General features: G+C 29.7%; 1 pseudogene; it reads right to left on the bottom strand.

Annotated features, from left to right (window-relative positions):
* LOC142330373 (general transcription and DNA repair factor IIH helicase/translocase subunit XPB-like) overlaps nt 1-12,042 on the bottom strand; it is a 44,065-nt pseudogene that overhangs the window by 18,014 nt on the left and 14,009 nt on the right.

The following is a 12,042-nucleotide window of genomic DNA, read 5'->3' as shown; positions in this document are numbered from 1 at the left end:
TAAGATGATTTGTCATATTTCTTTTGATCTCTTCTCTGTTTTCAAATATTTTTCTTTAAGTGGAATTCTAAACTTAGGAAACAGCCAAAAATTGAGGGGAGCTGTGTCTGGTGAGGAAGGAGCCTGAAGTTGTTCAATCCCTTGTTTTGCCAAGAATCTCTAAATAAAATGTGATGCATGGGCTGGAGAATTTTCATGAAGAATTGTCCAATCACCATTTTCCCAAAACTGTGATCTCTTGCATCAAACAGCAAATCTTAACTGACAAAGAACAAATATGTAGTACTCTTCATTGACACTTTGTCCTTGAAGAGCATACTTGTGATGAAGCATGCCTTGATAATCAAAAGAAAATCTAAGCATGACCTTTATATTGCTTCGTGATTGCCTGGCTTTCTTTTGTCACAGAGAACATGAAACTTTCCAATGAGATGACTGCGACCCTGAAACTTTGTTTCAGGGTCATTACCATAGACCTATGCTTGTAATACATTTATCCTGTCTTGTGCAACTTGCAGTTTTCCTTTTGTTCATAAGCGAGAAGTTTAGGGACAAATTTTGCTGCTACATGTCACATCTAAGATCTTCCATTAACATCAATTGCACTGAGCCACATGAAATTCCTACTTCATCTTCAAGCTATCTAATTGTATTTCAACATTCATTCATCACCATCTAATGAACTTTCTCGATTTTATCGGTTTTCTGATGAAAGATCAGCCAGAACATTTGACTTTCAACAGATGTTCGCCCATCTTGGAAATGCTGATACTACTCTTTAATTTGTTTAAAACCCATACCTGATCACCCAAAGCTGTTTGAATCTTCCTTATTGTCTCTACTTGCATATCATCAAGTTTCTGACAAAATTCAAAGCAGATTCTCTGCTCAATCCGTTCAGTCATTTTGAACTGCAAAGGAAACACAAGCACTATCATACATTTTACTTCCACAGTTGTTATGCAATGAATGACTGTAATGGGCAGTAAAACAACCAATCATATGCAAATAAGTCAAGGTCAAATTCCACAATGGTCCACCTCCTGCGCTAAACTGGTTACCACAATAAAAAATAAGGTTGGATACTTTTTTTTTCTCTACTCCCCTGGGCCGGACCGACTTGATGGTATTACGCCACCCAGGGGAGTGTCCGTTACTCTAATAGGCCCTCCCCGCCTACTGGCTATATACCGGCATGGCAGGTCAGGCCTACCGGTGGCTCTTTTGAGATTTTTTATTCTCTATTATGTCCTCTATGGAACCACATCATACCTACAAGTCGTGATGTGACCTCCGGATTTTTTATAATACTCTCTTGTTCCTACAGCACACCCCAAGGAGTCCTCAGCAGATCATTGAAACCAGCACAACTAAGCATGCTGGCTCTCACCGCTGAGGCTGTCCACCCAACCTAATATACTAGAAACCCATACTTCTTTCATCTTCATTCTTCTGTTTTAGTACTGTCTTTATATAATCAGCGACCTTCCTCCAGTTCTCCTTACTGCTGAGCATGAAATCCATGGTCTCCTTCGGTGTTTTTCCATGAATACCCGCGTAGTGTCTTAGTCTTATCCATTTATTACATACTAAAAACGTATGCTCAGAATCATCGTCCTGTTCGCAGTACATGCACGTGGGTTCATTCCTTCTTCCCACCTTATGGAGATAACCATTGAAACACCCATGTCACGTCAGGAACTGGGTGATCCAATAGTCATTTTCTCCATGCCGCCTGTTAATTCTGGAATTAAGGTTCTTGTCCATCCAGCCACTCCAGCCTCCGCCCATCTCTCCTGCCAGATTCTATGTATGTTTTCCCTGACTTCATTTTCTGCTCTCCCTAAAAACCTGTCAGTTCTATATCTGGTGATAAGGTCAATCGGTAACATTCCCAAGAGCACACAGAGGGCCTCGTAAGAAACAGTTCTATAGGCAGATACTACTCCCAGTAGTATCCCCCTGTGTGCTCTCTTCAACCTGTCTCTATTTCTGCTAGTAGTGAGAGCACAACTCCATGCCGGCACGGCATACATCATTGTTGACACTACGGTTGTCGCTAAAACTCTTCTTTTTGATGCCCGAGGAGCGCTCTGCTTTGACAAAATTATATTTAGGCATTTAGTCAGTTTCTCTGCACTCTGACAGACACTTAGTACCTGCTCAGTAAATCTGCAGTTTTTCTGTAAGATGACTCCAAGATATTTTAATACTGTTACTTCCTCAATATTATAGTCTCCAATTCGTATATCTACTGGCTGCAATACACGTTTTCCAGTGAATTTAATGTATTTACATTTTTCAATCGAAAGCTGCAATCCCCTATCAATGAGCCATCTACCAACTGTCTCTAATGCAGCGTTTGCCTTGTTTTTAACTTCATCGATCGTTCTGGCCTGCACAATGATTGCCAGATCATCTCCGTATGCTATAATTTGTACACCCTCAGGAAATGTTCCTACATATACTATAACTACATATAAGTGCCACTTTTAATTGTCGCAAGTTTTATATCTGATGTATGTATTCAAACTTCCTCCTACATTTATATCAAATTAAAAATTATGTTATTTAAAACCAAAAACAGGAAAGAAAACTAAAAAATATATTATACATAAGACTATTTATTTATCTGACTTCTGCATTCAGATAAGAAAAATTTAATCTTCATTTAAGTAGAATTTTCACAGCAGTAAGTATTTTTATTTTATATATATAATTCTTATTTAGTAACATAATAATAATATAATTCCTTAGATAATCCAGCCACAAGCGGACCATACAAATCATTTTTGTTAGTGACAAATGGTTATTATCTGAATTGAAAATAACTACATATTGATACGTAAAAATTTATTAAAATAAAATTAATACTAGTTCTTGGAAAATTAACTGTAATAATAAGCAATTATGTTTCAATAATGTAAACATTTATGCTGAAAATATTCATAATTTTATATTCTTTAACTAAACTGTCCAAAAATTGACAAAGTTCAGACATAAGTTTTATAAGAGAAAATAAAATTACAAAATCTAAATAAATACTCACCATCAAGTACCATTATACCCCACTCTTGATCTTGAAGCCACTTCATTGTCTGATCTGCTTCCCATGATCTTTTTTGTGTATGTGTTATCATTGAATATGTTGTTATTAATATACCACAACCCATCGGTTTATCTTTGGCTTCTGATGTAAATCGGCAAATCATACTGTCATCTGCTACACAAATAAAAATGAAATAAGTGATAAAAATTAAAAAATATTGCTTTTATATAAATATTCATTTCTATATATTTATTCATATTTCATACATTAATTTATATAGTACAAGTTAAAACACTGGTTTCAAAATTTAGTGATGTATTAAACACATCTTACAATGTCTCGCATCTGTTGTAATATAAAAAAATAAGCAACCACATTTACATTTTCATTTTCACTGAATAATATTATCATATAACTTAAAATAAATAATAATTTGCTTTTTCATCTTTTTCAAGAAAATATACATTTAGATTTCAAATTCTGACATTTATTCTATTATAAAACAGTGACATACTTTTTTTAACACTTAAAGCTGAAAATTCAGAAAAAATGTGCGGCCTGGAAACCTAGACATATTTTACTTTTTAATAAAAATCAGAAATCTTTTAAATTATAGCTTACAGGGTGCCCTTGAAAACTAAAAATGCAATAGTAGTATTATATTATTTTTTATAAAAATTGGTTTACCCTTACAACAAAGTTCATTTTTGAAAATTTTAATGAAAAAAACAAAACAAAAAAATAATTACGAAGATTCTCTGACAAGTATAAAAAATATTTTAATTTAGTCACGATTATAATGTTTAATACAATAAAACTTAAAAATAGTGTTATACTCATGTATGGATAAAAAAGCTTTCTTCAATCTAAAAACAAATAAAAATTCATTTTCTGTTAACAAAAAAAATAAAAAATAAATAGTGCAATTTCAAAAAAAGGATGTTTTGATACATTATCAGAAGAGTGTCAGCAGTATTGTTATAATAATTCCAAACAAAAAACGAGAAAATTTTACTTATTATAAAAATACTTAACATTAACTTATACATACTTAGTAAATATTATAAGCATTTACTTTTACTTTTTAATACTTTTTTTTTAAGTACTTTAATACTTAGTATTCAAATAATACTTCAGAAATTCATATTACGATCAACAAAGATGCAAGCAACTGAATGTAAAATTATTAAAAACAATTATTATTAACTGCCAGCTTGAATGTAATATATATGAAACTCATCAAACATAGATGTAACATTTGCTATCATTGTTTCTCTATTTTCAGTTACAATGTTTATCAACTCATTATAAATAAAACAAAATAATAAACAAAAATAGAACAATATGTGTTGACCAAGAAAACAGAACTGAGAAAATGTATACTAAAAGCATTATTTATCAATTTTTCAATATCTGCGTCAGATAAATTAATCATTCAAATTGGCACTTTTACAGTGTACAGACCAATCATCAATGGACGAATCTTTGATAGAAAATAACCAAGATATATTTTATTATAAATAAATACGGTTACATGAGATGTGCTTGAGTTTTGACTGGTAAGGTAAGCCCAATGAAAATTATTGGTAAATAAATAGGGGTTATTGAAGTTATTGGTAAATACTTAGTTATCATGTCTAATACATAAGTTTGTAAGACACGGTTTTTTATATATATAAAAAAACCATGGTTTTTAAATATATATATATATAAAATCAATAGGGCTCAAGCCAACCATCACTTTTAATCATAGAATTATTGAGAGGACAAGAAAGAACCCACATGAATTCAACTCACCCAGAAAAACTCTTAAAAATTATCCTCAAAGATTAGAGGCTATCAAAATAAACTGAAAGAACCACACTATAAAAAGTTTTTATAGAGTATCTTGTTTTAATGAAAATTTGATTGAGATATTGGACTGTGCTTATTTTTGTGAGTAGGTCTGGTTTTATCTGGTTGGCTATTTTAACTTTAAAACAATCTTCTAAGGACTGAAAATCCTCTAATTTATACCAGGTAACTACAAAAACTTAACACATTGTTCCCAACAAAACAAGTTGTACTGTTCAACCACAAAACTTGAGTACAACAGAAAAAAATTAACATAATTTGGCTTGTATGTTAACTTATCAAATTTTATTTGATAATAAAATTATAAATAAATCATCCCAAGTCAAATTCAAAAGGTTTTACAAGATAAGCATTACTACTATTTTGTAAAATTGTAAAGCTATACTTCTTTAAAACAGTTTTATATATATAAAGCTGACATTGTTGGATCAAAGGTTATGTTATATATATATATATATAAATATGCATATCAGGTTCAATTTTATATAATTATAACTGTAGAAAACTCAAAACTGAATTTCTCAAAAACAGATCATATGAGTCTGATAAAATTTTACTATGTTTACAGTTATATTAGATCTACAACTTTTTTCTTATTTTTTACAGCAATTTAATTAAACAAAAAAGTGCTTTACCAGTAGACCACATTTTAAATTGCTGCTTCCACTGTTAAACTGAAACACCACTGTTACATAATACTAATGCTCTTTTTCTAACTGTACAACAAGCAGTGACTCCAACAAGACTTTTACCAGCCCCTGTAATAAAAATAGTCACATTAAAATAATGAATTTATATCACAATAAAAACCCAATTAAAACATAAATCTTATAAAAGAAATAAGAGAACAGAACATATATGATTCCGAGTGTAATACTAAAAAAAAAAATTGGAATACTTTCTACTTCACAAAAATGCATGTCAAGCATTTAAAACAGGAAACAAACCTTAAAATGAATACGTGTAACTTACGCATGCATGAGTAAAGTCTAACAGTACAATATTTACCAGATGGCAATACTGTACCCAAATTTAACATATAGCAGCAACTGAAGTAACCTTGTCATGTTCTATTCTCAACATTTCATTATCCATTATTTTATGGTGTTGTATCAGCTATGTCATTATCCAAGAATGAACCTGTATTTATTGTAGAAATTATTTTATAGATAAATCTTCCAAATATGTGTGTTAAGTTAAGTTGATATTTCCTTAATTTTTTAATTCCTAATAAGTCAATAATATAAGTTTTAAGTTATAGTTATGTACGTAGAATCAATAGGGCTCAAGTCAACATCACTTTTAACCATAGAAGTTATTGAGGACGTGAAAGAACAATATAATTCAACTCACCCAGAAAAAATTATCCTTGCAGATTAATTTGTCAATAACTTTACTTTCAGAACTACAAAAAGTTAATAAAACAACAGCGCTCATCATACTGAAGAATCATACCAAAAACTTTTTTTATAGAGTTTGCGTTTGATTTTAATTTTGTTTTAATAAAAATTTGATTGAGTTATTGGATTGTGCTTATTTTAGTGACTAGGTTTGATTTTACCTAGCTGGTTAATTGACCGGTTAACTGTCAAAACATTCTAAGGAGAAGTAAAAATCTTCTCACTTTTATAATACACTCTTAATTTTAAAGTCAAATTATCAAAATAAATTCTTGAATGTCATAATTCTCAACCTTTGAAACCAAATGTTCTTTCCCATAATCATTAACACAATTATTCAGAGTTTTAACTTCAAGTGATTAGTTATTTCAAGTTGGAAAAATGACTTCCTTAATCTTATTCTAACCAATAATGACATTCTTTCTAATCTCTGTTAAATTGTTAAAAAAACAATTTAAACATTATTCAATTTAACATTCTTCCTGACAAAAAAACTAGTCATAACATACCTGAATATCTATAACATTAAGAGTTTAATGGAGAATTCCAAGGTATAAAAGGTAAATTAAAGAAGTAACATACATTTAAGTAGTGCAAATACCATTCTCAAATTTTGTAACTAAACCACTTAAAACAAAAATTACTGTTTCAAAACCACCTGTTCAAAGACTACAGTAATAAAATATAGATCTGATACAACTACAGGATCAATCATAAAATATTCATTCTCACTTAATGTCTGGATTAACGGTGTCATTCCTAAAGTCATATTCTGCAAGTAACGGATGCTCTAATTCAATACATCTCTTTTGAACCAATTCAATTTTTTCCTATAATAAAAAAAAATTAGTTTAAAGGATGAACTACAGAACTACTTCATCTTATAATTTACAAAACAATTCATATACCTGTAACAGTTTTCTCTTTAGTCCATCTCATGCTACAAAGGATATGTCCCAGAGAGGATCATTCTTTCTTGCCAGTCAAATTTTATTAGTTTTGTGGTGCAGATCTGATCTTACTAGATTCTTCATTCTAAGGATGCCAGGGCATGGACAGCCAGTGAATTCTTAATATCTGTTACAGGGGCTGCCTGCTGTACTGACTTGATAGCTGATTTCCATTTTGTGGCCACACTGCAAGTCTAATTGTGACAAAGGCTGTTAGTCAGCGTCAAGTGTCTAAATCTCACCAAAGAAAAAAATCATAAAATCTGGTAAATTATCTAACCTGATGAAAGAATTGTAATTATTTCTTCACCTAAATACCCACAAATACATGAAAAACAATCGTGTAGTAAAGTAGTTATAAAACAGTTCCTCAAGTATGAAAAATTAAAGAATCTATAATTATAATGTCTATTTCAGGTTTCAAAAAAATTAATATTTAACTGTCATTTGTTTCTTCAATGATACTATTAAAAAAATAATGAGAACCTGGAAGGAAGATTAGGATATCCATAATACAATATTAGATCTTTATAAAGATTTTGAAAAAAAATCTGATTTTAATAATGTTTTAACATTTGAACCATTTATTTTTAAAATTGACACAAAAACTGAAAAAGGTTTGATTAAATTATTAAGAAAAGGCCTTTCTCACATCAAAAACAAAATTAATTTAAGCTTGCATAGAATTAAAACTTATTTTATGTTTATTAAAGCATGTTAATCGACACAGAAAAGCAGTCAACCCTGACAGTTTATAGGCATCCTAACAAAAAAAAAACATCACTCCTGAAAATAGGATAACCATTTTCAATAACAAAAGTATGCTATAAGTCACAAGAAATTATGTAAGGAATAAGTGCCTTCTTTAATGAGAATAACATAGTGTTACACATAAGCTTGCTTAGTCAAACTGTAGATGATATTCATTACTAAATGTATATCCCACTAGTGGTATATTCCCTCTGCTGATCACATGAACAACCAAATAATAAACATTACTGCTCTTGAAGAAACTAATTCTTGATTATTTTTTATACAAGTTGTTTAATGTATCATATTAATAAGACTGGGTAAAGAGTGTAACACCACAAATTAATGCACAGCTTCCATCATGATTACTGAATGTTAGGCCTCATAATCATACTATAGGTAGCTGCACAGCTCCTCCACATAAGTGCAATCATTATCAAAAATGACACAGCTAATCTCAAGAATAAAAATCATTCTATATCAAAATTATCAAGGTTACTATAGAAAGTGAAGAGTAAAATGACTAACTATTTGCCTTCTTCACTTAGTGAAATATACTATTGTAGACCAGCATCCTAAGTCAACCTAAGTACAAGCAATTTCAAGCCCAACAATATCATTTTCTTTACCAATAGGATAATGGATATCATATACAGTGTAATAAATATCTATATAATTTGGTGAGAATAACTAATAAGTAGAGACTGTAACACATGATATACAGACACCACAAAAATAAATTAATAATCTGCCCTTTTCTGTAGGAAAAATTCTATTGTAAACAATGTTCCATCTCAGCAGAAAAATGGATTATTGTACACCTATAGTTAACTACACAATAAATTCTAAAAATATACAAAAATTGTTATACTAATAACTAATTATTAATTCCCCTTTAAGTGGTAATTTCCCTTTCAGCGCTTATTTTAATAATAAAAAAGTTTTTACCACTTTTCAAAGATGTATCCTAATGGTTTTAAAACATCTGAACTATATCAGGGAAATAACAGCACATTTAAACAGTGCAACCAGATGCAAATTACAGCTCAATCAACTAGGTGTAGGTCACATCAAGCTCAGTAAGCTGGTGATTGAAAATTTACTTGAGTTCAGAAATCAAATCTGAATTGAGCAAAAAAAAAATGTGAATGAAAACAGATCCATAAATTTAAATTTGGGACACTGGATGTGAAATAATATAAAGATACAGTGGACATTCATATAAAAATAAAATATCTTTAAATGAAATATCAGATGGGTAGGGAAATTATCAGAAAAAAATGAATTTGTAACCATTGTAAATTCTGACCTAAATTTAAATTAAATTGAATTGGCTTATTTAAATTGGTGAATTTATTTGTATTTTATTTTATTATAAATTATTTTGTTATTTGGATTTCTTAATACGTCGACGGACCATATTTTTTAAAAACATAAAAGTTAAATTAGTAGCAGCACGATTCATAATTTTAAGAAATATGACATTATGTTTGAAAAATGAACAAACTTTTCTATAAAAAGAGTGTTACATTTGTATGAGTACACATACTCACACAGACTTGTTAATTCTGAGAAGTAACGGTGGGGTTAGACCAGTGAGAACATCAGAAAGCGTCAGTTTTGTGTTGGATTTTAACATGGTTAGTTTAGTGCAGTGAGTACGTTAAGCAAACTGATCACGAAATTCATAAACTATGATTTGTACAAAATACAGATATGAGAATTTAATGTCAAAGGCCTTTCCATAAAAACATTTCATGGATTTATCAGAAGACTGCTTTGAAAATGTAACATGTTATAATGACAAATTATGTTTAATATTATAATTAAAATTAATTTTGGATTGGCCAATGCTTTAGTATTATAAGTATTAATAAGATATTTTGTTAAGTTCTGATGTGTTTCTTCTATTACATAATAGTGGTTCTATGAACTCAAGTAGACTAGTTATGGGAGTATTGAGTCAAATGTGTTTATTGTCATTTTTCTTTATTTTTATAATTAATGTGTATTATTCATCGCTGTTAGTAATATTTTTTTTGATCTCTTGAGTTATTTTAATTTTTTTTGTACAACTGGAGAGAGAAGCATAAGCAACATAGTCCTAGTACACTGTTTCGCAAATCCCAAAAATAGTAAGTTCATTTTTTATTTATTACAAGTTTATTCTTTATAAATTATAAAATTGTTATTTTTGTGTACAAATTAAATTTGATGTTTTATCAGAAGCAAATTGGATGTTTTTGGATTGTGTGGAACGAAACAGAAACAGGGTGAAAAAATTGTGAATGGGTGTAAGATATTTTGAAGTAGAACTGATGTGTTGTCTAGGAATGGAAAGGCAATTATTATGAGTAAAAAAGATGTGTATGCTTTACAAGCAACAGAATAGATTTCAGGTAGAATAATTGACATTTATGAATGCACAGAAGGTTACTAGAATTGTATAACTATATACACCTCATGTGGTTGTGTAAAAGTAAATGGAAAAATGCTTCCTATGGAGGATAGCTTCTAGAAATCAGGACAAGAATTTTGGCATTTGTTTTACTAGTAAGGTCATTGACCAAAAATATGCCAACAAATTATGGTGATCTACACATGGAGACTGCAATCAGCATTATTCAACTTACGCGTATCAATCGAAACCAGTTTATTTCACATGTCTTCAACCACAGACATTTTTATACTTACTTCCTGCCTTCAATTTTAAATATTATTTTCTGAAATATTATAGGAATTTAGGGACAATCAGGTTGTAAGAATGAAGTTTATCATTTTACTGAGCAATCTGCATCTAATGCAGATGTATGTATAATGTATAATGTTTTCTAATGTATGTATATTATATACATACATTAACAATAAAACAGAGTTTGCAGTCAAATACATAAGCAATTTATTAAATAATTTTTTTTATTTTGCACACTAATCAAATTACATTACTTCAAAATTGATTCCCCAAATTTTCACTGTACAATATTCACATTACCTGGTTTAGTTCAAATGATACTGTCTTCAGTACACCCTCCTCCTCATCATCTTCATCAGCTTTATCCATTTTATCATAAAAGTCAGATATATCTTCCGGCACAACAACTGGTTCTTCCTCTTCACCAGTTGCGCCACCTGACTGAATATCAGTCTGTTGCTGCTGCTGCTGTTGTTGTTGCTGCATACTGTTGAACTAAAAGCATTAAAATAATTGATTATCTGCAACATTAAAATAATTTTAAAATTGTAAATGAAAAATAAAATAACAGTAACAAAATTAGTCATTATATTATGAAAATATTTTATTAAAAGAACAGAAATTATTTTTACAGACTATCTTCATATTACAAAAAATTAATCGTAAAATTAAATGCAATTTATGAAAACTTTACAATAAAAAATTTGTATAGTAAATAACCTATATTTGTATAGTACAATAATATCTTAGTCTATTTATTTATATAACCATCACTAACACTGACATATCTGTTGAAGAAACTTAAAAGCTTCAAAATAACCTTGTCATATTCATTTGCTACTACCACTTACTTATCAATTAATGCGTTCTTTCTAATTCACGATCATTTTTGAGTCACCTGCCGATTAAAACATTTCATAAAATTTTTGAAAAGACTGACTTTTAGCAACTCAGACCTACATCCAAAATTTTGAATGCATTGTGCACAAATAACACCATGTCTTTTGTCAACTCTATAAATATTTTATCTCAAGTAAAAATGTTTCCATCGACTTAAAATAAATCGTTTCATCTTTAGCAGAAGCTATTTTCTTAACCAAAGTATCAGTTTTTTCCATAGTCCCTCAATTGCGAGAGACAGAAATTTAATAATAAATAAAATACAAACACGTAAAACTTTTTTAAACCATCGGATATGAATCAGAGATGCAGAAGGAACAAAGCGACAAAAAATTGATAACTTATTTCACTACCGTAACAACTTTTTGTATCGTACAAAAACATAATACAGCTGCCAATTAAGCACTATAAAGCATCAACTAACCATGTACATTATAATTTAACCGT

Source organism: Lycorma delicatula, chromosome 9 (genome assembly GCF_047948215.1).
Source record: "Lycorma delicatula isolate Av1 chromosome 9, ASM4794821v1, whole genome shotgun sequence".
In the NCBI taxonomy this organism is placed as follows: Eukaryota; Metazoa; Arthropoda; class Insecta; order Hemiptera; family Fulgoridae; genus Lycorma; species Lycorma delicatula.
The sequence above is the reverse complement of the archived record's forward strand: the minus strand, read 5'-3'. Positions and strand labels throughout refer to the sequence as shown.